The sequence below is a fragment of the Bacillus rossius genome, unplaced genomic scaffold (genome assembly GCF_032445375.1).
Source record: "Bacillus rossius redtenbacheri isolate Brsri unplaced genomic scaffold, Brsri_v3 Brsri_v3_scf161, whole genome shotgun sequence".
Taxonomy (NCBI): Eukaryota; Metazoa; Arthropoda; class Insecta; order Phasmatodea; family Bacillidae; genus Bacillus; species Bacillus rossius.
In genome coordinates, this window is record NW_026962333.1 from 36,820 (window position 1) to 64,614 (window position 27,795).

Consider the following 27,795-nt stretch of genomic DNA (forward strand, 5'->3'; position numbering starts at 1 on the left):
ACTCCTCAGGCAGCATGGTTGGCTGATGCCTAACTTAGGTAAGGGGGCACTGGAAATCACTGTCAATTTGTTCTCGCATTTATTGGCATGCTATGCATTGCGGTGTTAAACTATGCGTTATACCTTATACTTTACCCTGACAAAAGTTTCTGATTGCTTCGTTATGTGCTTACGTTACATCTAACAGCAGTCTTATTGGGGATTTGCATGGAGTCGGCCATACCCGTAAGTTTTTGAATTACGACTCGAACAGGCTCTACGAGCCGTGAATCTACAAGTGCTTTAATGTCTTTGTTTGGGCCAGCAGACATATGCACGGCTACATTAAATTAAAACGCTTACCTCTGGAGTCAGCGAGTTCCATAATTGTCGACCCTGCGGCGTGGTCACGTGGCAGGGTTAAATCTAAGGCGGTTGGGATAAGCCCGGCTCCGCAAAGATGACCCAGGGATGTGTGGGTAACGAGAGAAAAAAGATTTAGAGGTGAGAAAGTCTATAAAACATTTACCACAATATTTCAAGACATGTGTGTGAAAATGCTGAGAGTTAATATTGTGGTCATTCACTAAAAACTGGTTTCATTATATTTGTGAGGTTCATACTGTGCAGCTATACTGCATGACTATTAAGTAAATTATATAAACAATTATTTTATGCACAAATTACTACATTATGTTTCTCACCATAAAAGTAATTGTCCATAAAGGTACATACTGAGGTTGTTTAAAACAATAGCATGTTATGAGACTTTGTAGTGTCACCTGATGGTATAATGTAAAGAGGAAATATTACTGTGTAAGCTCTGTGTTGGTAATGCTCAGTATAGAAATTCAGTAATGTATGAGACATTTGCAGCCTAGATTGTCACTAAAGAATATTCTTTTTATGAAAAAAAAAACATAAATATTAATTTTTTTTTGTGTCCACAGTAATCTCTTTCCATTGTATTATTTTATCCGTAACATTCCTGTATAAAAAATCCTATCATTGTAGCTTTCCTAATTGTTCGTTGGTTTACTTGATATGTACCAACACTTATTCGTTGGTTTACTTGATATGTACCAACACAGTGGGTGAATGTATCTTGAAAGCGATACCACATAAAAGGTTACATGTTACATTTAAATTTATATGTTCACTTTATAAAAAAAATTCATTTATGTGCTGTGGAATGAAAAAAACGAAGACACATTGAATATTTAAACACTAATATTTTAAGGCATAAAATCTTGTGTTTTAAAGATAACTGACATGTCAAAAGGTAAAATTATTTATTATGAACGTTCAGCAAAAATCTTTACACTTTTCTTTCCTTTAAATGACAGCATTTTTTTTCCATATGAATCACCCAAGTTTGGTAAGTTTTGAAGATAGACAATCATGAAATATAAGGTTGTAAAAAATACTCTTTATTTCTCCAAAAAAAAAAAAATTATTTCACTTTCTTAGTTACTATCAATTAACTGGCAATGAAATAAAATTCTAAGTGAAATAAAAAAAGCACTATTATAACAAAAATTCACAAAATAATTCATTTTCATTGAATGTCCAAAGAATTTAATCTACAAGAAAATGTTCTAATGTCTTCACATGCCAGCATTAAACAGAAAATAATTCTTCCTTTCTATGGAGTGTCCAAGGAGTTTAATGTTTCAGCTCATTTTCTAATTTCCTTACATACCTGCAACAAACAGAAACAATTACAAGTACTGAGAATGTAGAGAATAAGTCATATAAATGGCAATCTGGAGACAAAGTCCATAACAGAAACTGTAGAGCAATAAAGTAATACATAGTATTTAACAGAAACTATATAGCAGAAAAATAATATTCATGGCAACATGATACACACCAGATGGTCAACACATTTCATTTCGTGAGTATATGTATAATTTGATAAGCTCAATAGTTTTGGTAGGCCTATCTTATTTAAATGTATACTGTTCTTCATGTATTCACAGCTTTCAATATTTTTTTTTTGTTTTTAATATTTGTTAAACATTCAGTTACATAAAAAATTGGAAATATCGTATACCTACATCACAAAGAGTGTTTGGTGATTTAATGCAATGGCAAAATTAGCACCTACACACATTAATTAAAAAAAAAACTACTACTGCTTATAAATACAAGTGGTAACAATAGTTAACAGCACTTAGCTCTTAATGTTTCTCAGGTAGATGTATAGAATATAAACGTGTGGTGATTGTAGTAGTGACTGCAGTTTGCGATACTGTATGCTGCAACACTAAGTGAGATTAATGGCAGAACAGTAAATATTTTTTGTGTAAACTTAAGACAAGCAGCCAGAAAAGTAGGACAGGTGGTTTATTTTTATGATTTTATAAAATGTTATAGTAATTAAGTAGTAGTGTTTTGTGTTTATTGTAATTTTATAGTTTATCAGATTTTTTGCAAACAAGAAAATAAAAATTACAAAATACCTTTTGCTTCCTGAAATGCTTTGGAATCATTTTGTAAGACAGCACTGTGTTACATCAAGCAGTCTACCAATAGTTTTATAGTTTTAACATTCATGATTGCGATATCGCAAGCGCCGCCATGTGCGAGTCCCTGCTTTCAATAAAAACAAGGGCCTCATAATCAGATTTTGTCACATATGGAGTTATGTGTTTCTTGCTGCAAGTATTGCTCTCTTGGGTAATGACTGAAAAACATATCAGGAAGTAAAAAAAAAAGTTATAATTTTACTCTTCTTACTTTTGTTGATTAAAACAAACTTAATAAAATCTTGTGCAGTTTTAAAAACGATAAACAACTTAAAGTACCTCAACATTCTCTTGGGAAATATTTTGATACATGTCAGGATGTGAAAAAAAGTTTTTCAGAATTTTTTTCTTTATTCATTTAAAAGCAAATTTAAAAACAATACAATTACTCTGTGCATTTTATTTGCTGTTAGGAGAGAGGTGGGTAATAATCTTACATTGTGGCTTTTCCACAAACTAAAAAAAAATTAGACAAAAACTTTTTTTGACACTAGTCTTAGCCCTGAATTTATCCTGAAAACAGACTTTAAATTTCTACAGGTTAGCAAGTAATCAAAGTTTAAAGCTTACATTATAAATATTATAATACCTGTGCATTCACACATACCTGTACGTTCTTAAAGTACAAACACTGGAAAGAAAAACTTTTGGACGGACATTCATATGCTTCTGTTACATCAGATATATATCTTGAGAAATAATAATGAAATGTAATATATCTTCAGTATGGTGTTCTATTATCCTAGTACAGGTAGGGCTTGTTCTTAAGTATAGAATATGATACCACAGGTAAAATATATACTGTAGTAGGTATGTTCTAAATCTAGAATAAGCATGGCCATAGCATAAAATACGTTACCAGAAAGCTAGTTTAATACACAAACATATTTTGTGCAAAACAAGCATTAGAATACTCCCCAACTAAAACCCCCATATAATCATGCTAGTCACATAATAATGCAGATATGGTAATGACATAAATGTGCCATGTTAATGTCATCATTAATGTGATAATGGTATTGTGATACATACTTGTCCCGAAAGTGAAATTGGTAAAAGTTCCGTATAACATATTCAAATTCATCCCTTGATCCAGAAGGCATGATCTTGTATACATTGTTCCTGTGGTACATTTTGCTTGATGTTTTGATTTGGTACATTGAAAGAACATGGGCATACTAACTTGTGTTATTACAATTTATATATGAATGTAAAACAGTTACAAAAGAAATTATTTCACAACACCTGAGATAATTTGTTTGTCTTGTGATGTTCTGTTCTAGTATTTGTTATGTTCATACTCTTTCGACGTAACAAATTAAAACAGCAAGCATCTTGTACCACAAAACCAAGGGATCAATTTGGACACGTGATACGAAAAAAATTACGCCAACCTAGGCTAAACTTTAAAACCTGTAGAGAGAAAATATGAACTAAATGATGATACATATCTCTTAATTTACACGCAAATCTGAAAGTTAGTTAAAGTTCAGTATCGCATATCCAAGTTTTTCACTTGATACCGAGGTACATGATGCTTGCTGTTTTAATTTAGTGCGTTGAAAGATCCTGAACATAACGAATACTTGTAATATAACAGTGAATAATAATCTTAAGATTATTACTAAATATGCACTTTCTTTCTATGAATTAAACACTTAACCTCACAATTATTATTAATAAGTGTTTTTGATATCCACCATGGCCGTGCTGTTATGAAAATAAAAACAAAGTCACGAAGTTGGCCGAAGGTGAAGTCTTCGGGCATGTTCGGGTTGGTCCTCAACCCTTTGTGAAATGTAGGCTTCCCAGCACCTCCCAGCAGAGCACTCCACGCATTCTAGCGGGCTCTTCGGAAGCAACCCACGCGGTGTACAGAATAGTTTGTTTTTTGACTCCTGCACAAACCAATTACCTTTATCGAACGCAGTAAACGTACGAATCGACCCTAAACCATAGCTCTACCAGTTTACATACATGATTTTTTGCAAATTCAACACTACGATTTAATAAGATCAATTTATAATTCCATAGAATATACAATAGCCAAGTAAATAATATTTAATTTATTATTTATTGCACCACATTAATTTCTATCTATGCTAGGCTCAAGAGAAAGCCCTTAGGAATTAAAAAATAGTAAATATGTTCGCTAATTATACTTTCATAAAATTTATAGCATAAATAATACATTTATATCGCAGTTAAGTACGCATTTGCGGCTAGAACAAGGTTTATTCTTTACATGAAAAAATTCACAAACACCTTGTGGCCCCCAGGCCACATTTATGTAATTTATTTATTTTACTCATTATTGATTTTATGAATTATTTCCTTTTTTAAATGATTTCTGTTTCTTAAATTTTATTTAGTGTTATTCTGGTTAATTATTTAATTATTGTAACCTTTTTCTTTTATAGTTTTATTCTGATTTGGTGTCTTTCTAGTGTTATTGTTATTCTATATATACATATCGATTGTATTTTCATGGCCGGCTACTGGGAGCGCGGATGCGATGCATCGATGACGTCATGAGCGGTCGTGTGCCGGCGGAGGCGAACGAAACTGTGCGCCGCGGTCTGTTGGTTTTTGGGAGTCGCCGCGACTGGACGTGTGTCGCGAGACAGGAGACACGGCTTTTCGACTCTGCACCGGCCAGTCCTCACCGGGGCCTGCTGAGATGGTGCCTTGCCTGACCGAGAGGCGTCTTCAGCGGCAAGATATTCGCAACCTACGCTAAGGTAAAGAGGCGACACTTAGCTTTGGCAGTAGCGGGTTGTGGATCAAGATTTATTATTAAAAAGAAGCATAGTTTTGTGAGGCGAACTTTTTTATGAACTGCGTATAACGGTGCAAGCGTATGGATTAGACTTTGCCGTTGTATAAAATGGATCAATGCTCCTTGGCTCCTTCCAATTTGACCGGAAGGCGGGTTTCAACCTGCGATATGTAAGGAATTTATAAAATGTAATTTTCAGGACCCTAAAACGCCCAAATATCTCAACCGCGCCCTTAAGATACGACCGTGCGGCGAACATAGAGAAACGAGACACACACACTTTTTGCATGTCTATGACTTACCTCCTATTATGATCTATTATACAGGTATCTCCATATCTATTCCACAGAAACCGTGAATTTTTCCGTGATAAAAAGTAGCCAATGTCACTACCTAGCTCATAAACTATCTCCATACAAAAAAAATCATGTCAAACAGTTTCTCTGTTGCTGCGTGAAAGAAGTACAAACAGGCAAGCACACTTCACATTTGTAATATTAGTAGAGATGGAAAGCTATGGACTAGGCAGTATGCTTGCAGAACACTCATAATAATACTGTATGAAGGTGTACACAAAGTGTGCGCAAGTTTCTTAGTTCACTATGAAAATTTTAGTAATATCCCGACTGGTTGTTTGTTGCACGAGGTTCAAATAAACTCAAAAGAATGTTTTTGAGATTAATAACAAAAATAAACTTAATGAACAGTTTGCAGTATGTCAATGAAAATCGTTATGCACTGTGTGTAGCTCACAACAAATACGAACATAAACACAGTATGATATGTCTTTTTGACAAACTTTTGAGAAAATTATAATAGTATTTAATAACATTACTTAGCAATAACTATACAACAAATCTGTATCATCCTTAATCTTGCTGTTTTTCGGTATTTAAATTGGGCATATTCAAACACAACAGTTTATAACGTATCTTTGGTCAATACATTTCAGTACAAATTTCAGTTTTTAATTACCGCACAATGCAATCAACTAGATAAATGCTCTTTACTTAATGGTTCCGGCTAGTTAGTTCAGCGTAAAGCATAATGTATTTCTCGTCAGGAATACCGAGTTGCGAGTGTCCAATAATTTACCTATGCCAATTTTACAATACAAATATTTCATTCATCGAGAATGAAATTAAGGTTTAGCGTTATTTAACTGTCTAGTTTTGGGATGAGTTCAGTTCATTTCAGTAAATCATTAAGTTTTCAAATTACGCTCTTGGCATCACTTGCGTTTAATCTATTTACTGAACTGTGTATAGGTAATAGTAGCATGTAACAATAAACCTACAAACAGCACCGAAGTGTGCTGCCCTATTTCAATAGTTTAATTAGACTTGCCTCTCTGCCCTAAGCATCAATAAAATAATGGAAGCTAAAATGTGCAACGTAGTATTCAAACAGTTTGAAATACATCTGTGCGACCGTTTCTTCACAGTAAGAGAAGTATGCGATGGATTTTAAGTTACAATAAAACGTTGTACATAACATGCTATTCATATCGAAACTTAAAATATTTGAATTTAGAAAGTTGTAATCTGTAACCATATTTACTATTTATTTTCAGTGCACATTACGTGTACATATTATATAGCTATCCCCCAATTTTTGTATTCCTTAATATATTTTATCGTGGTGAAATCACACTTTCTTTCTTTTCACTTCATACTGTTTTTTTAATGTTAAATACGCATCTATTTTGTTGCAATGTACATATATTATACCATCTTTACAGTTCCACTCTTATGCAATTTGGCTGCATACATACAAAAATTAAAACCAAACCCATCTTTCTTGTGCCTCATCACAGGAACATTATCATAAGGTTTTAGGAAATAGTTGCATCTTAGATTGAAATTTAGAATGCAGGTATAAAATATATTGTCTTGTGCATTTGTTGATTAATATAGTTATGCTTATTATTGAAACCAAATTCACTCAATTTTCACCCATGCCTTCGTTTTCTAAAAAATTAGAATAAAAGCTCCTTTTATTTTTTAATATAAATAAGTAGGCCCCTAATGAAAATTCTGAATTAATGTTTCAGTAATACGGAGAAAATCATACCTAATTTTAAGCAAACTCATCCCTTTTCATCACCTCGGGTATAAAATCCAAATAATATATAATAAATGTTGCAAACAAATGAAATATAAATTTATCTCACTAAATGTATTATAAACTAATTCAGTGTTTTCTTCAATAATTATTTATAATAATACCTTCATCTGTTATTACACTGGAGGTGAAATATTAGTAAATGGTGAATTACAGATGGTAGTTTTAGAAATGATTTTTAATGCTCTTTTTCACCCCTTTTGCTGTAGGATTAAAGAAATAAACAATCACGCTACATACGTCTAATGTAGGTCATTTGTACAAAGTTTCTTACCTGGTTACCTCCCTTTTGATTTGCTTGGAAGTTATGAATTTCTTTTTTAAACTTAATTTTTCATTTCATTTCATTTATTAGCGTCCTATATTTGACAGTACATATGTCCAGGTTTTGTCAGTAACATTATAAATAAAATACAACATCATAATACACTAACAAAACAATATTAAAAAAAAATGCATTATAACACAATAATATATGTTACAATAAAAAATGATAATAAAAACAATGCAGCAATTTATGTAGATGCACTGAGGAATTCATTAACAGAGTATGGAGCTATTCGTAGTAGGTAATCTTTGAGATGTCGTTTAAATATGGTATGTGATTGGGATGCTGTATTTAACAGGGATATCGGTAGAACATTTATTAGTTTAAGGCCCATGTAAAAAGGGTTCAATTCGTATTTTTTTGTTGAATGAAAAGGAATATGATTCTTATAAATGGATCTGGTAAAGTGATTATGTATTTCATTATTCTTTACATACTTAATATTTTGAATTACATAAATGACAACCGAATATATATAAATGGCTGGAAATGTTAAGAGTTTGTTATTCAGGAAAATAGGCCTACAAGAATCTGTCTTACTAAGATTATAAATAATTCTAATAACCCGTTTTTGAAGCTTAAATATCTTTAGCCAATTTAGGGAATTTCCCCAAAAAATAACACCATATCTCATTATTGAATATATGTTTGCATAATACATAGCCATTACTGCTTTATGTGAAGTTACAGTATTAATAGTTTTTATGGCAAAACAAAGATAACTAAGTCTACGACACAGAAAAGATATATGATTAGTCCAATTTAGATTCTCATCAAGATTCAGTCCCAGTAATTTTGCTGTTTTTACAGTATTAAGAATATTATTGCCAATAGTCACTTCAATATTATTTAATCTATTTATTTGAGAGTTAAAATATATAATAGAAGATTTTTGAATATTTAGAATCAGTCTATTATCAGTAAACCAAGTTTGCATTTGGTTGAGGGTTATGGAAATTCTTTTTTGTAGTTCCTGTAAAGTCTGGCCTGTTACTATAATGGAGGTATCATCTGCAAACATGATAGTCTGGCCATAATCTAGAAACAAAGGTAAATCATTAATAAAAAGCAAAAACAAAAGTGGACCGAGAATTGAACCTTGGGGAACACCAATACCAATTTTCAAAATTTTTGACCTAGAAGTAGTGGTAATATTATTATAAGTCACATTAATACTAGTAATTTGTGAACGATTTGATAAGTAAGATTTTATAATATTGTTTGCAACACCTCTTATACCATATTTACTTAATTTTTCTAATAAAATATCATGGCTTACACAATCAAATGCTTTGGTTAAATCTACAAGTATGCAAGCTGTCAAGACTTTATTATCTAAATGAGAATAAATACTATTGAGTAGAGTGAACAATGCTTGTTCCGTTGACTTGCCTTTAACAAAACCATACTGATTACTGGTAATTATATTATAACAATTTAAGAATGAAAGCAACCGTTTTAATATAATCTTTTCAAGAATTTTTGAAAAATTTGGTAATAAAGCAATTGGTCTATAATTATCAATGCAGGTAGTATCACCCTTTTTATGTAGTGGAATAATTTTCGCTATTTTGAGCCTATCAGGAAATATGCCATTTTCTAAACATTTATTAAATATATAGACAAGGGGCTTTTTAATGTGTTCTGCACATGATTTTATTACAGAAATAGGAACATCATCAAGACCAACAGAATTTTTATTTTTCATACCTCTTATTATTTGAGTAATTTCATTTTCATCTACTGGTGTTAGGTACATTGAATGCAAATGCGAATGAATATCAAGTATTCTAGGTGATATTCCTGTATTTATAATGGTTGAATTGTTTTTTATTAAAGAGGATGCAATTTCCGTAAAATATGCATTAAACTTATTAGCAATTTGGAAACTGTCAGTGATTGTATTATCATCATCATCAATTAAAGAAATGTTATGTTTATTATTGAAACATTTCATATCATTATTAATTATTTGCCACATTGTTTTACTTTTATTGGTGGAAGATAACAGTTTACATTCAATATAAAAATTTTTAGCATCTATAACAGATTTATTAAATTGTTTTTTAAATTTTTTATAATCATCTCGAATGTATGAATTTTTATTGCGGAGAAGCTTCTCCTTATAATGATTTAAAATTTCTAATCCAGAGGCAAGATCACTATTAATCCAAGGAGAGGACTTATTGTTAATGCTTATCCATAAATAGGGAAAGTATTGATTAAAATCAAGTAAAAATGTATTTATAAACAAGTTATATGCCTTATTGGGATTGCAAGTGTTATAGATTTCTTCCCACAATACAAGTGCAATCTCATTACAAAAAATATCTATTGTATCAAGTTTAAACAATCTTTTCAGTAAATGAGTAGTGGAATTATCATTAGATCTAAGTTCAGTGTCACTTAATTTTAATATTATATGTTGAGCCAAATGATCAGAAATAGCAGTATCAATAGTTTCTGCAAACAAAGTACTAGGGCTACATCTAATATTAGTAAGAATATTATCGATACATGTATTAATTGTATTGCCAATTCTTGTAGGGGTAAGTATCGTTCTATGTATACCATATTGCCTAAGTAGACAAAAAAATTTATTGTTTGTGTTATTTTCCTCATTAAAATTTATATTGAAATCACCACATATTATCACATATTTTTGTATCCTTAGAACTTTTTTTAAAATTAAGTCAAAATAATTTAAAAACAATTCAAAATGACAAAATCCAGGGGGTCTGTATATACCAGTGGTTCCCAACCAGTGGTCCGCGGACCATCAGTGGTCCGCGAGAGCTAAAATATGGTCCGTGAAAGATTTCATACTTTGAATGAACGCGCGTCGGTGAACAAAAGCGAGCGCGGCGCGCAGGCGACCAGGGGAAGGGCAAGCAACTGACTAAATTTATTGCGCAAGCTGGTCAGTCAATCGTACGTTTTCTTTTGTAGGTACATTCTATTGCATTTTGGTTTTGTTTTCAGAAAATGTTGCCTAAGAGAAAATATGATAATAGTTACATTAAATTTGGATTTACACCGATAGAAAGTAATGGATAAATAAAACCACAATATGTTATATGCGCAACTGTTCTCGCAAACGAAGCCTTGAAGCCAGCGAAATTAAAACGTCACCTAGAAACGATTCATCCAAATTTTTCTGACCAACTACCAGAGTTCTTTCAAGGAAAATTGGAGAATTTTAAAAGAATGAAACTCGGGCCAAGTGGTACAAGATATGCATCATCTGAAAAAAATTAGTAGTATCGTTTGAGATATCGAAATTAATAGCACAATCAAAAAAGCCTCACACAATAGGAGAAACTCTTGTGAAACCTTGTTTGATCAAAGCCGTCGAAGAAGTTTTAGGGTTAGAAGCAAAAAAAAAAAAAAATAAAAGATATAAATTTGTCGAACAACACGGTGAAATATAGAATTGAACTCATGTCAAATGATATCGAGGAGCAACTTGTTTCGAGAATTAAAATGTCACCATTCTTCGCTTTGCAGTGCGATGAATCCACTGACATTTCTAATTGTGCTCATTTACTTGTTTTTTTCCCCGCTTTTTAGACGACGACAACATAATCAAAGAAGAACTGTTGTTTTCTCAGGAACTGGAAAGGACATCAAGAGGTATCGACGTCGTGAATATAACTGTATATTTCCCGAAATATGGCATTATGTGGGAAAAGATAGTCGGTTTCTGTACGGATGGTGCTCCTGCGATGTTAGGATCACATTCCGGTCTAGCAACATTAATCAAACAGAGGAATCCGTCAACATTAACATCGCATTGTATCCTTCATCGCCAGGCGTTAGCTTTCCAAGACTCTTCCTAAATGCCTTAATGATACAATGAAATTGGCCATAAAAGTAGAAAATGTCATTAAAAGCAGTGCCTTAAATTCATGCCTTTTTAAAAAACTGTGCACTGAAATGGACTCCAACCATGAGAACCTCCTCTTTCACACAGAGGTTCGTTGGTTGTCGAAAGGCAATATGCTGGAAAGATTATACGAGCTGAGAGGAGAGATTGAGTTGTTTCTAGGTGAGAATAAAATGGAAGACTTACTAGTACAGTTTTCTGATTTGACATACCAGATGCATTTGGCATATCTTGTGGATATTTTTACACACTTAAATAAGTTTAACTTGCAAATGCAAGGTTCAGGAAACAGACAATTAGAAGGCGTTGCAAATATTTTTAATTTTGAAGATAAACTTCGTGCTTTTATTTGCAAACTTAAGGTATGGATTATTCAAGTTGGCGAGGGCAATTATAGTGCGTTTTCAACATTGAAGGCACTCCTTGACGTCAAAAAGTATGTCATGTTTAGGGAAAGCATACAAAAAAACAGCAAATGTCATTTGCAAATGTTTGTTGATGAATTCAACCGTTACTTCCCAGAATATAACAATACAGAAGCTAATGTGGACCAAAAACTGATACGCAACCCTTTGGCACTAACGCTAGAGAAGTTGCAGAAGAAATCCAAGAAGAACTTATTGAATTACAAAATGACAGGAACTGTAAGAACGCTTTTGAATCTGATTCTTTGGAGACGTTTTGGTATAAGAAAGAAATTTCTAATATTAAAATTCGAAATTTTTTTTTGCACTCTCATGCTTTACTCAACAACTTATTTATGCGAACAAGGATTTTCTGCATTACTGCTCATTAAAAACAAATCCAGGAATCGACTGAAAGTAAGTGATGATTCGCGTGTAGCTTTGAGTAAAAATATTACCCCAAAAATTCAAGATCTTGTACAGAAGATGCAAGCTCAAAAATCTCATTGATACAAACTGAATTGTGTACTAAAAATATATGTTTTCAATCATAACACTGTTAATAATGTTTATTTTGGTTTTTTAGATTGCTTATGTTAAACGTTTGGATTAACATTGAACGATTAGACTTAAAATTTATTTTTAGATTGATACAGATTATTTTTTGACCTTGTGGTCCCTGCTAATAATAATGAAATTAAAGTGGTCCCTGATCAAAAAAAGGTTGGGAACCACTGGTATATACCAACAATACAGCTATGTATTGAGTTTATAGATATACAACAGCATTCAATTATTTTATCAAAGCAGTATTCAGATATATCAATGATCTTGTTCACAATATTTTTTAGAGTATAAATACAAACACCCCCACCTTTACTAATAGTTCTGTAATAACAAGAAGCTAAGTTATAACCATAAAAAAGACAATAGTCAAGTTCATTATGTTCAAGCCAGTGCTCGGAAAAACAAACAATATCAAATTTATAAAGACATAGCAAATGTTCTAAATTATGTTTTTTATTAAATATACTACATACATTTTGATGAAATATTGATAATTCTTGTAGATGCGATTTCATAGGTTTTAACATAGGTTTAAACATAGGTTTAAACATAGGTTTAAACATAGGTTTTAAAATAGGTTTTAACATAGTTGGCCCCTTCATATCCATACATTGCAAGGGGCCCTCTAAAAGTTTTCCTGATTTGGGAACTGATGCCAACCCAAGGCAAGTGGTTTAAGATGTACAAAGCATTGAGCACTATTTTGTTCATGCATTATAATTTTTCTAATCTCATTAGCAAGGCGATCTTTGCCTCTACCATTTAAATGGAGGCCATGATGAGTATGATTTTCCCGAGTCAGGTTATTTACGTCAATTACTGTAACATTCTTAAAAGAACTACAAAGTTTGCCAATATTTTGGTTCACCTTTTTTGTTTCCACGTTTACACAAGAGTCATCAATAAGATCGTATCTATGTGGTAGGTTTACAACAATAACATTGACATGTCCTAATTTAAATAAATTTCTTTTTAACGTGGTAATTACTTCATTACCTTCATTTTTTGCAACATCATTTGCACCACCTAATATTATGACAGTATCCTTATTAGTGAGCTTCTCACAGTTTTGTATGAGCCCTTCTGTTACAATACGCAGAGGAGCATTTGGTTTAACAATACCGTTTACAGTACAATCACTAACATTATTTAGAATTTTTCCTGCTACATCACGTCCATGGCTGTCAGCAAACAACACTTTTTTACTTCTTACCTTAGTATTCATACAGTTGTCTAAGGATGGTACTTTTACATACATTTTCTTTTGTAATGGTGGAAAAGCTTCTACATTATTTAATAAACTATACCTGTTGTTGATGGTCTTATTTTGATTTGTTTTTTGCATCTCAAAATCTTTAATCCTTATTGTTCTCTTGGGTAAACAAAACTCTGCTTCGTCAGTTCTACTTTTTTCAAAATGTTCCAGTTTCGCAAGTAATTTATTATTTTCTTCTCTATTAATGATCAAGTCTTTTTGAAGTACCTCAATAATCATCTGAAGTGAGCCAAGTATATTATTCTCGACAGTTCCAATGGTATCTTTTGCCATATGAGAAATATTAGGTTCTTTAATGTTCATGCATTTCCTACAGAAACCATCTGTAAGGAGTTTTTTGTTTTCTTCTTTTAGGTCTGCAATGTCATTTTGAAGTAGGTCTATAATCTTTCTAAGTGGCACTTCGCAAAAGTAAAATAATAATAATATTGCTTTGTTGTGTAATATTTTCAATATCTGACCTCATTTATCTCCCTAGTTATCATTATGTTAAAATAAAATAAAAGTGTAAACAATTGCAATTCGTAATTCTGCACGCTCGTTGTTCTTGCCCAATTTGTTCAGAAGGTATGAATTTTTCTTCATTAGAATTAAATGAATCCGTTTTAGCCCTTATGTATGAAATTTCCAAAATCGTGAAAAGGAGTTGGTAGTAATAGCCGTAGTAATAGCTTTCACATGGAGGGGGTCCGCGGGTAAAAGCTAAAAATCTAAACACTCAAATCATAGTCATTTAGCAATTACTTTAACATGAAATGGGTACACACTAGTTCAGCTACATATAATTAAGCTACATACATACAAAAGTTACTTTAAGTACATTAAAATAAAATTTGTAAGTAATGTTCGTAAAGAATTTATTTAACTATAATAAAAGTAACAAAGTAGATGATAGATAACATAAACATAATATTGTATATAAATATTTTTTTTTAACTACATAGTTATTTTTATTCTATCTTTGTGATGCTTCGGTTTTTATTTATTTCCATATTGCACAATCAACATAAAACATTTTGACATAAAGAAGACTACAATCAATCAACATTTGGCATAAAAAAGCCTTCAAAATAAAATAATAAATTATAGGTAAAAAGTTAAAAAAAAATTAAAACTTCAAAGTATTAAATTTAGCCTTTTACTTCTTATGGCGAACATATTTATGATTTCATCTGAATCCAGTTCAGAAACTATGTCATGATGAACGCTCATCAACGCAAGCCCAGTTAGTCGTTCATCTGCCATGCTGTTTCTGAAGTAGTTTTTAAACCTCTTTAGAGTTGAAAAACATCTTTCTGGGGTTGCTGTGGACACTGGGAGTGTGGCCAAAATAGTGAGCAGCTTTTTTATAGTAGGAAAAAATTGATTCTCGCACTAATCTAGACTTTCTAGTACGGTGGATGGTTTGTTCGCCATATGTTCCCAATGATTCTGCCATATTTCATATTCACTTGAAAAATTATTTGCCTCAGTTTCTCCCAAAAATAATAGTGCTATTTTTTTTTAAGTCTTTCGCTTATCCTGGATCCCTATTGATCTTCTCAGGCAGAAGTATTTGAATCCCTTCTATTGTTTCTTCATGCGGTTTAAAGCGTGCATCAAGTTTTGTAATCACATTATCAATGGAAGGGTAAAATACATTTCGACAATATGTCTCAGCAGTTTCTCCTGGAACATTACTGCGCTGAGTTTGCCTTCCAGTCGTTCTTGGAACATTAATGTCGTTTAAACTGATATTCTTTGCTTGCTCGAAAAAGATCGCGAACTCGTTTTCATTCCGAATATTTATAAAGTATTTTTTATTGTTTTTACATAACTGCAAATATTGGTCAAATCGACATTGATCTTTTGCATTGCCTTATTTAGATTTACTGTGTATGAAAATACTTTTCTCAGTACAAGTAATGACACAATGAATTGGCAGTTTTCCATAGCTGTTTGCAGTTGTATGCTTCAGTGCTGACATTTCTATTAGCAGAATCCTGAAGTGTTTCAAGTGCTGTGCGTACTACTGGAAGCATTTCTGCGAATCTCTCAACAGCCACATGTTTTTCTGTCTATCGCGTCTCACAAAGAGAGATAAGCATTGAATGAGATGAGTTATTTTGATCCGCAATTTTCTTCATAAGACTGACGAAAAAAGTTTACTATACTTTTTATGGTTCCGATACAGTTTCTTATCATAGGTACTTGAATGCGCTAGAACCAAATTCAGAACGTGAGCCACACAGTGTACGAATTGCGCTTTTGGGTATTGTTCTGCGATAATTGTTCTCACGCCTCGTAAGCGACCACTCATCACTGCAGCACCATCAAACCCTTGCCCAATAAATTTATCCATGTCCAAATTATAACTTAAGAGATGTGTTATAATAGTCTTCGCTAACGCTTGAGCTGAAACATCTGCTACGTTGATAAATTTTAGACAATCTTCTCGGATGACAGATTTTACAGGCGAGCAGTCAGTCAACTTCTTCAAGGTGGGATTTCACTCTCTCCTTTTTTGCAAAAAAATCCAAAAGTTATACTTGGTTTGATGACCGTTTCATAATAAATTTTTATTCAAGAGTAGACATTTAATAGCAACAAAAGATGGCTTGAAAAAACATGTTGGCTGGCGATGGCGCGTGGTTCTATCAAGGTCGCGAGACTCGACTGTTGTGCACATGCGCAGTAAGCGCGTCGCACGGGAGGCGGGTGCGACGTATGCGCAGTAGGAATGGTACGCAGAAGTCAGGAGGGGGGATGTGCAAGGCGCAGTGTCCACGTAGCATACATAGGTAGTTCATTGTTGTGACGCGTGCTCATATTTTGTGGCACAGATTATATTATCCGTCATCAATCTGTTAATTTTAATTATGTCGTATGCTAAGGGGGGGATCTGGACCCCCTGACCCCCCCCCCCCCCGGGTCCAATTATATACGCCCATGCATACCTATCTAATATCTTTACTTACGCTTGATTTCCTTCGGAGATATCATTGATTTAAAAAAAATTTCCATACTCACCATATTGGGGGATGAATTATCTTGTAACTATATAAAGCCAAGTGTATAAGTTAGCCAAAGTTAGCCGGATCAAGCAGACACATATACGAAAATTAAAAAAAGAAAAAGATGTGTTTGTGTTCCAAAAAAATGTAAATATGTGTTTCTATTACTTTTATTTTCATAATTTCATGTAATAGACAGACTACTTACGAACAGTTTTATTATAAATATAGACAATATTGATAAAAAAAAAGGATAGCAAAACACATAATTTATAGTGGATGGTTGGTTATATTAGGTAAGTATAGCTACATGAAAATTACTGTAAAATCATTTTATGGTTGCTTAGCAAATAACTTTTTAATATGTAGCTATCCAGCACTAGGAAACAGTTTACATGATTTCACAGTATCTTTAATGTAGCTATCCTAACCAAATCAACCATCCACAAAGTTTTAAAGCATTTATAATGTAGCTAACCTAACCTAATTGGCCATTAGTTATCATGTCCTTACCTGAAAATTACAATTTAATTAATAAATATACTTTTATTTGCATTCATTATTCAAAAATATTTATTACTTTTGAAATGTTACGTGATCGTATTTATTTTTACAAATACAAAAAAAGTTCGTACCTGCCGGGATTGGAACCGTCAACTTTACGTTTAGATGATAGCGCCGCTGAGCGCTCAGCCACGAGGCCATATTTGATAATTGGAAGTTTCAGATGACATATATGATCTTGCCGCCGGCCCCGGAACGAGCCTGAGCGGTGCGGCAGCCGGCCCCGGAACGAGCGTAAGCGGTGCGGCAGTTGCAGGAAGGTAGCACCATGGGGAGGAAACTGGAATAGGAAATTGTTGCACAGGCTTTTTTTTTATGATGGACCCTTTTTTTTGTTAGTTCGTCATTCGCCATGATACAGGTGGCCGCGCTAAATGCTATATCACACAATCACACTAAAGACTTCAACAAGTATAGCATAGCTACTTGTACTTGTAACGAAGTTTCTACATCAATTTTTAAAATTATTCAATATTATAATAAAAATAATTTGCTTTGAAAATACTCCGCTAAAAAACGTAGGATATTTATTTGACTCGCAAGGGTTGACTTGCTGGCGCCATGTTGTGTTTAGTGGTAAACAACAACTTGCAGCTGGTAAATTAGAAATCATTTTAAAATATTTGGTTAGCAAGAAAACGTGAAAAGATAAAAATGTCTGGACGATATGCCAATGAGCGAAAATGTGCAGTAAGATGCTGTCGTTCAAAACCAGAAGAGCAAAGATTTTTTTCTAATGAGTTTAGTGAATATTTTTATAAAATAGTGCATAACCAACTCCGTGTTCATCAGATTATTAAAATGTGTACAATACAGCCTCCATTTCTGGCACAACCTATACATCGTCTTCTATTTTCGTATCTCCTGTAACTAAAATGGAGTTATTGTCAGTAGTTCATAAATCAAAAGGTAAACGTTCATCAGGTTTAGATGCTGTACCTGATTTTATTATTAAAGACTTGTATTGATTATATAGTTGACCCATTGTTATATGTTTATAATGAATCTTTTATGCAAGGTTATTTTCCTACCTTATGGAAGTGTTCAAATGTTATTCCCTTGCATAAAAAAGGTCCTCGTGACGCCTGTCAGAATTATAGGCCAATATCGCTTCTGTCCTCATTCTCAAAAATATTAGAATTATTAATTTTTAATAGATTAATGTCATTTTTTGAGAAAAATAAAATTTTAGTGGGCAGTCAACATGGATTCAGGCGTTGTAAATCGACGATAACTGCACTTTATGAATTTATCAGCATTATAACTATGTACCTACACAGAACGAATCATCCTGTTGGGCTATTTTGTGACCTAAGTAAGGCTTGTGATAGTGTTAACCATAAAATATTAATTAAGAAGTTAAGCACATATGGTGTAAGAGATACAGTGCTTAATTGGTTAACATCTCACTTGTCTCAGCATTTACAAGTAGTCGTAGTACAACATATAGATCCCTTAACCAACATAAAATATAATGTTCATTCAGATAGGCAAAACATATCTGTTGGTGTTCCTCAGGGTTCTGTACTAGGACCTTTGCTTTTTCTTATATACGTTAACGATTTGCCTAAAAATGTTAAGAGTGGGAAAATTGTATTATATGCTGATGACACTAATATATATATACATGGAGATAACCCTTTAAGTTTAATTGCAAATATTAATATTTTAACTAGGGACATCATAGATTGGTTTAAGGCTAATGAATTAATTCTTAATAACACAAAAACAACGTGGCTGCATTTTAAACTTAATAACTTATACAATTTGCAAGACCCAACTGTATCGATTAATGGTTGTTATAATATATCTCAATCAAATTCAACCAAAATACTAGGTAAATATATTGAGAAGAACCCTAATTGGAAATCTCATATTGCTCATTTAATGATTTACTGACCTTAGCATAGTTTGGAGTATTTGTAACTGCTTGGTGTAGATTAGCAGGTTGGTGTTAGAGTGGAATTTCAAAAATTCTGCTTATCAGGTGTAGCTATTGAGGTTACGCATATGGTATTTTACAAATATAGATAATATTCTCTTCAAGAAAGTATATTGTTCACAATAATCATAACCCACTCTCACTGTTCATTTAATTAAATGTCACAATAGTTAGTAGGCTTTGTTTATATTGCGCCAAAGACAAACTGAAAGAAAAGAGTTCACACATGAGCGAAATGGTTTTCTTTAGATATATATCTTTGTTTCATTTTACCAATGAATTGACAAAAATCTTATTATGCAAATAGATTAATGGAATTATCTTATCAAATTAGTCTATTGTCATCTGTCCTTGATAAATCTACAAAGATTGAATGAAATCTAGCCGTTTAAAGTGGGTCAAAATCGCACCCAAAGGAATTGGTTACAAACATACATACAAACATACAGGTGAAGCTAACATAAAGCGTATATAAACAGGTTACAAGTATAAAATCAAAGGTACATATATTATTACCAATGCTGGACTGAGAGTTCAATCTAATAGCATACTGTTATTTAGGCCTACACTGTATGCAGTAGGTAACAGCCATTTTGATTGTGTTCATAGAAACAATGGTAGTATTGAAATCCAATGTAGGTAAGAATACAAATGCCATTATAATTTTATTTGTTCATAATTATTATTTTTTTTAATGTTGTGAGAAAACTATCAACATCAATGAACCAAGGTGATAGCTACCAAACACACAAACAAACAAGCACCAAAAAAGTAACAAATGACAAAATAAAATCTACTATAGTTCATAATGTAGGATCTACTAACTGTATTGTTACATTAGCTAACAAATAAGAACAGAACATATTATATTGTGTACATATCAGGGTTAGTATACTTAGATATATTTTTTTAAATATATATATGTTGGATTAACCAAATAAAGTTTAGTAGATAAATAATTTCTTGTAATAACTTTATAGATTTAGGGACTCTGTGATGTGTTTATTATAATTTGAGAAGAGTCTATAAATAAGATCATCGTTACAAATACACTACACAGGAGGCGAAACTTGAGTTGGGGAATTCTAGGTCTCGAATTATAAAAGTTGAGAACAAGAAGATAGTCTACGGCCTGTCAGAGGAAAGCACGTGTACAGCAGGAATATTGAAACATTAATTTATTTTATAATAAGCTTTTTAATTATACTGTTGACCAGATATGAACAACATCAAATAATAGGATGTGTTACTGGTAAAATATGGTGCCATGTTACCCCGTTCTGTAATATGGATGCTATAGACAAGGGTCTCCTTAAACTTTTGCACCAAGCAGAATGGTGCACCCTTTTTTTAAAATTTATTATAAATATTTTAAATCCCAAGGGTGACCATATATGAAGCACATAGAATGCTATGCTGTGTTACTGGTAAAATATGGTGCCATGTCACCCGGTTCTGAATATGGATGTTGTAGACAAGGGTCTCCTTAAACTTTTGCACCAAGCGGAATGATGCACCCATTATTTTTTTTAAATTTATAATAAATATTTTAAATCCTAAGGGTGACCATATGTGTTTTAGTGTGTCAGTCCGTCTGTCAGTTGTCCATGTGTCAGTGTGTGTCAGTCTGTCTCTCAGTGTGTCAGTCAGTCAGTGTGTCAGTCAGTCAGTGTGTCAGTCAGTCAGTGTGTCAGTCAGTCAGTGTGTCAGTCAGTCAGTGTGTCAGTCAGTCAGTGTGTCAGTCAGTCAGTGTGTCAGTCAGTCAGTGTGTCAGTCAGTCAGTGTGTGTCAGTCAGTGTGTCAGTCAGTCAGTCAGTCAGTGTCAGTGTGTCAGTCAGTCAGTGTGTCAGTCAGTCAGTGTGTCAGTCAGTCAGTGTGTCAGTCAGTCAGTGTGTCAGTCAGTCAGTGTGTCAGTCAGTCAGTGTGTCAGTCAGTCAGTGTGTCAGTCAGTCAGTGTGTCAGTCAGTCAGTGTGTCAGTCAGTCAGTGTGTCAGTCAGTCAGTGTGTCAGTCAGTCAGTGTGTCAGTCAGTCAGTGTGTCTGTCAGTCAGTGTGTCTGTCAGTCAGTGTGTCTGTCAGTCAGTGTGTCTGTCAGTCAGTGTGTCTGTCAGTCAGTGTGTCTGTCAGTCAGTGTGTCTGTCAGTCAGTGTGTCTGTCAGTCAGTGTGTCTGTCAGTCAGTGTGTCTGTCAGTCAGTGTGTCTGTCAGTCAGTGTGTCTGTCAGTCAGTGTGTCTGTCAGTCAGTGTGTCAGTCAGTCAGTGTGTCAGTCAGTCAGTGTGTCAGTCAGTCAGTGTGTCAGTCAGTCAGTGTGTCAGTCAGTCAGTGTGTCAGTCAGTCAGTGTGTCAGTCAGTCAGTGTGTCAGTCAGTCAGTGTGTCAGTCAGTCAGTGTGTCAGTCAGTCAGTGTGTCAGTCAGTCAGTGTGTCAGTCAGTCAGTGTGTCAGTCAGTCAGTGTGTCAGTCAGTCAGTCAGTGTGTCAGTCAGTCAGTCAGTGTGTCAGTCAGTCAGTCAGTGTGTCAGTCAGTCAGTCAGTGTGTCAGTCAGTCAGTCAGTGTGTCAGTCAGTCAGTCAGTGTGTCAGTCAGTCAGTCAGTGTGTCAGTCAGTCAGTCAGTGTGTCAGTCAGTCAGTCAGTGTGTCAGTCAGTCAGTCAGTGTGTCAGTCAGTCAGTCAGTGTGTCAGTCAGTCAGTCAGTGTGTCAGTCAGTCAGTCAGTGTGTCAGTCAGTCAGTCAGTGTGTCAGTCAGTCAGTCAGTGTGTCAGTCAGTCAGTGTGTCAGTCAGTCAGTGTGTCAGTCAGTCAGTGTGTCAGTCAGTCAGTGTGTCAGTCAGTCAGTGTGTCAGTCAGTCAGTGTGTCAGTCAGTCAGTGTGTCAGTCAGTCAGTGTGTCAGTCAGTCAGTGTGTCAGTCAGTCAGTGTGTCAGTCAGTCAGTGTGTCAGTCAGTCAGTGTGTCAGTCAGTCAGTGTGTCAGTCAGTCAGTGTGTCAGTCAGTCAGTGTGTCAGTCAGTCAGTGTGTCAGTCAGTCAGTGTGTCAGTCAGTCAGTGTGTCAGTCAGTCAGTGTGTCAGTCAGTCAGTGTGTCAGTCAGTCAGTGTGTCAGTCAGTCAGTGTGTCAGTCAGTCAGTGTGTCAGTCAGTCAGTGTGTCAGTCAGTCAGTGTGTCAGTCAGTCAGTGTGTCAGTCAGTCAGTGTGTCAGTCAGTCAGTGTGTCAGTCAGTCAGTGTGTCAGTCAGTCAGTGTGTCAGTCAGTCAGTGTGTCAGTCAGTCAGTGTGTCAGTCAGTCAGTGTGTCAGTCAGTCAGTGTGTCAGTCAGTCAGTGTGTCAGTCAGTCAGTGTGTCAGTCAGTCAGTGTGTCAGTCAGTCAGTGTGTCAGTCAGTCAGTGTGTCAGTCAGTCAGTGTGTCAGTCAGTCAGTGTGTCAGTCAGTCAGTGTGTCAGTCAGTCAGTGTGTCAGTCAGTCAGTGTGTCAGTCAGTCAGTGTGTCAGTCAGTCAGTGTGTCAGTCAGTCAGTGTGTCAGTCAGTCAGTGTGTCAGTCAGTCAGTGTGTCAGTCAGTCAGTGTGTCAGTCAGTCAGTGTGTCAGTCAGTCAGTGTGTCAGTCAGTCAGTGTGTCAGTCAGTCAGTGTGTCAGTCAGTCAGTGTGTCAGTCAGTCAGTGTGTCAGTCAGTCAGTGTGTCAGTCAGTCAGTGTGTCAGTCAGTCAGTGTGTCAGTCAGTCAGTGTGTCAGTCAGTCAGTGTGTCAGTCAGTCAGTGTGTCAGTCAGTCAGTGTGTCAGTCAGTCAGTGTGTCAGTCAGTCAGTGTGTCAGTCAGTCAGTGTGTCAGTCAGTCAGTGTGTCAGTCAGTCAGTGTGTCAGTCAGTCAGTGTGTCAGTCAGTCAGTGTGTCAGTCAGTCAGTGTGTCAGTCAGTCAGTGTGTCAGTCAGTCAGTGTGTCAGTCAGTCAGTGTGTCAGTCAGTCTGTGTGTCAGTCAGTCTGTGTGTCAGTCAGTCTGTGTGTCAGTCAGTCTGTGTGTCAGTCAGTCTGTGTGTCAGTCAGTCTGTGTGTCTGTGTGTCTGTGTGTCTGTGTGTCTGTGTGTCTGTGTGTCTGTGTGTCTGTGTGTCTGTGTGTCTGTGTGTCAGTCAGTCTGTGTGTCTGTGTGTCTGTGTGTCTGTGTTCAGTGTGTCTGTGTTCAGTGTGTCTGTGTTCAGTGTGTCTGTGTTCAGTGTGTCTGTGTTCAGTGTGTCTGTGTTCAGTGTGTCTGTGTTCAGTGTGTCTGTGTGTCTGTGTTCAGTGTGTCTGTGTTCAGTGTGTCTGTGTGTCTGTGTTCAGTGTGTCTGTGTTCAGTGTGTCTGTGTGTCTGTGTTCAGTGTGTCTGTGTTCAGTGTGTCTGTGTTCAGTGTGTCTGTGTTCAGTGTGTCTGTGTTCAGTGTGTCTGTGTGTCTGTGTTCAGTGTGTCTGTGTGTCTGTGTTCAGTGTGTCTGTGTTCAGTGTGTCTGTGTTCAGTGTGTCTGTGTTCAGTGTGTCTGTGTTCAGTGTGTCTGTGTTCAGTGTGTCTGTGTTCAGTGTGTCTGTGTTCAGTGTGTCTGTGTTCAGTGTGTCTGTGTTCAGTGTGTCTGTGTTCAGTGTGTCTGTGTTCAGTGTGTCTGTGTTCAGTGTGTCTGTGTTCAGTGTGTCTGTGTTCAGTGTGTCTGTGTTCAGTGTGTCTGTGTTCAGTGTGTCTGTGTTCAGTGTGTCTGTGTTCAGTGTGTCTGTGTTCAGTGTGTCTGTGTTCAGTGTGTCTGTGTTCAGTGTGTCTGTGTTCAGTGTGTCTGTGTTCAGTGTGTCTGTGTTCAGTGTGTCTGTGTTCAGTGTGTCTGTGTTCAGTGTGTCTGTGTTCAGTGTGTCTGTGTTCAGTGTGTCTGTGTTCAGTGTGTCTGTGTTCAGTGTGTCTGTGTTCAGTGTGTCTGTGTTCAGTGTGTCCTGTGTTCAGTGTGTCCGTGTTCAGTGTGTCCGTGTTCAGTGTGTCCGTGTTCAGTGTGTCCGTGTTCAGTGTGTCCGTGTTCAGTGTGTCTCAGAAGGGGGTGTAGGCCTATATAATTTTTGAAACAATCCACCGCATGCATTTAATATTTTATATTTACCGAAAAAAAATCAATTTTCAATAATTGGTTTTGAAAGTGTTATTTTCTGTAACTACAAATTTTAAAAATTAAAAAGTTACCTTTAAATAAAACCATTTTGGAACTCTATGCTCACAACTTTTGCAATTTTAAGAAATTTTGGAATACTTTACTTCAAATACGAAAGACAGAAATGCAAGCAGAAATACAAGGAGTTGAAATTTGGCCAATACGTGCATTATGTTTTGCCTTTTGGGTAGTTTACCAATAAAATTATATAACTTTAGCATCTGGCATTTCTTGCGTAGTTTATAAACCCAACTTAGTACTAGGGGTTTCTCACTAAAATATGTTCGGTATTTATTAAGATTGGCGCCTTTTCCGTAAAAATTAAGATACAAATCTGAAACAACTTTCATTAAGTGCAAAAATATTACTCTATTTTTTAAGCAAAGGCGCACATACCAAATTCCTTACCGTTTCGGAGTAATTACCATTTATTGTTTACATTATAAAATATGACCATTGATGGCGGTAGTCGCCGTTTGGTTGTTGTTTACCTACATTTATATTATATTTACAACAATTTTCATAAATAAAAACAAGCATAATTATTATGACTGATCTAAACCAACCTAACCTGACCTAACCTATCATAACCTGACCTAACCGAAAGTAACATTTAACATAATATTTTAAACGTTCAAAACTAACATAAATATATTGTAGTCGGGTACAAATCCTTCGCTGCCAGTAAAACCCCGGGATCAGTCAAAAATTAAAAAAAAAAATTAAAATGTGAAGGGTTAGGTTGGGTGAGGTCAGTCACTTAATGCTTGTTTTTATTTAAGAACATGGTCGTGTATGTAATATAAATGAACGTAAACAAAAATTATCATGGCAGCCGTTGCATCTACAGGGTTTGTTGTGCATTATAAAAAAATCAATTGTGTACAAAATCTAATATGTCCAAGGAACATCTGCCACATAGTTCTCTGGTACCCAGACAGTTAGCCATATCAATATCAGAATTTATGAGGATTTAAATTGACGTATTCCCGTTAACGGCCGCAACATTTAATAGTGCAAATTGCCGTTCGAAGTGCTGTAGGCCCTATTTAAAGAAATACAACACTGTTTGAATAGATTTTAAAATTTGCCTGCCACGTGACTACATTCTCCAAAAGAAAAAATACCCTTTGAAAACGTCTAAAAACCACGCTCACGGCCATACAAACAATGAAAACAAATGTCCGTTGGCGTGTTAAGGAACAGGTATTGTAAATCTTCATGCAAACATTTATTTCTCCGAAACGGGAAGGAATTTCGTAATACGCCTTTTTGCTATAAAAACAGGAAATTTTTATGCACGTAATGAAAGTTGTTTCAGATTTTTTAAATCTTAATTTTTACGAAAAAGGGGCCAATCTTAAGTAATACCAGATGTTCAAAATATATGAAAATTATTTCACTTAATGTCTATAATTACTAAACTAAGTATTCCATAACAGGATGTATTCAAAACAGGATACATTAAATAGTTTAGCTGCACTATTACAGAGTTTTAATAAGAATTTTAGATATATTTATTAAAAAATAATTTTAAATCATGAATTTGATTATGAATTACTAATTATAATTAAATTAACCTAACAAACCATCTACCTACATATATGTTATAGTATTTTCTATGTAGGCCTAGTTGTTAAAACTGAAATCAAACAACTGTAATTTATTTGAACTACAGACTTTCATTACATGATATTTCTCGTCTGTGTATTTCTGCAACAAAAATAAAAATAAAATATATTTGGTTTAGATTCAGTACTGCTGCTTAATTTAAGAATTGTTAAATTTTATTTGGAGCACAGTTTGAATGGAATCTTTAGCTATGTAGTTTCTTTTTCTGCAATGTGATGATAAATTTACGTATGTGTTAATACTAGACTAGGATACAATGAAACCCCTTATTTGCACTGTTCGTGGGCACAAAGTGAAAAAGTGTAAAATAAGGGAAATGTATGGAAAATCATTTTTTGGTCAGATAACTGTCATATTATACAACCTTAACATATTTCACTATCATAGAAACATAACTATTCCATATTATGAGTGTCTAAAGCATATCTAAAAATAATTATTGACATTTAATCTTTAATCTCTTATTTACATTCTGTGAAGTGTAGGTAAGCATCTATAAAATACATACGTACATTCATACTGTAGTTGGCAATTCATATCAGATGTTTGCAGATTAAGAATATTGATCAAAGTGTTAATACATAAGGATAGTTTACTAAAGCAAAAGTTACATTTAAAAAAAAAAATACAGCAAGTTTTACAAAAACCTTATTTCAGTATTTAATAAACATTCCAATGGTCATTTAGTCATTTGAAATTGTCAATCCAACCATGAATATATGAAACTCAATTCCGAGCCATGTAGCTGAAATTGCGCCTTTTGTGTACTCAAAACACATTTTATGGTTTATTCCAGGGCCCTTGCACCCACCAACCATTCTGCATTGTGCAAAAAATGGAAATTGTAAATAACGGTAACGTAAATAAGGGGTTTCACTGTAGTGAAATTCATAACAAGCTAAATGAGTGTGCACAATTTAAAGATGTGCTAAGTGAGAGATTGGTTTAACTACATGTGTATTAATCACTTTGGCTATTATGTTACTAAATAAAAATATGTCTTTGCATCACACATTTATTGTGTACTCATCTCATTGCAGCAGCGGAGCCAGGGGGGGGGGGGGGGTTTAGGGGTTCAAACCCCCCCATCCTTAGCAACAAATCTTTAATTATTTTCTTATTAATCACTCAAACAAATTTCATATTAAAATAATAAAATTTTTACCATTACAATATTTAAATTTAAGTACCGAAAACTGTTAAAATAGCACTATTTTACACCTTAAAATCCAATTTTTCCCGGGGTACGACTCCCGGACCCCCCGCTTTAATAAGGGGGGGGGGGGCGCCCCATGCTCCTTAACACCCCCCATAGACAAATCCTGGCTACGCCATTGTCTCATTGTACACAGAATTTTAGCATGATCTCATTATTTTAGGTTGGCTCTTGTGGACATTGAGACTGTGTTTGGCAGTTCATATGTGTTGGAGAAATCTTAGAAAGAATATGGGGTATAATTGGTAGCTAAATATGCCAAATATAATTTGTGGTTCCAGTATATATCTACATGTCAAAATAGAACTGGCTAAAACAGTATCATAAAAGTACCGTAGACTATGGGTCTGTATATAGGGCGACCATTTTTACTTAAATGAGATGCGAAAATTGGACGAGGCAAGTGGTACTTCAGAGAAAGGAAGTAGCTCTGAA

At 34.5% G+C, this 27,795-nt stretch overlaps 1 long non-coding RNA gene across 1 annotated transcript; it reads right to left on the reverse strand.

Annotated features, from left to right (window-relative positions):
- Nucleotides 1-1,421: 1,421 nt before the first annotated feature.
- LOC134543677 (uncharacterized) lies at nt 1,422-19,561 on the reverse strand. The gene is made up of 3 exons (XR_010077159.1): nt 19,332-19,561; nt 17,503-17,711; nt 1,422-1,681 (listed from the first exon to the last, which is right to left on the reverse strand). It is a non-coding gene; the product is annotated as an uncharacterized LOC134543677 (long non-coding RNA).
- Between the last annotated feature and the right edge of the window lie 8,234 nt (nt 19,562-27,795).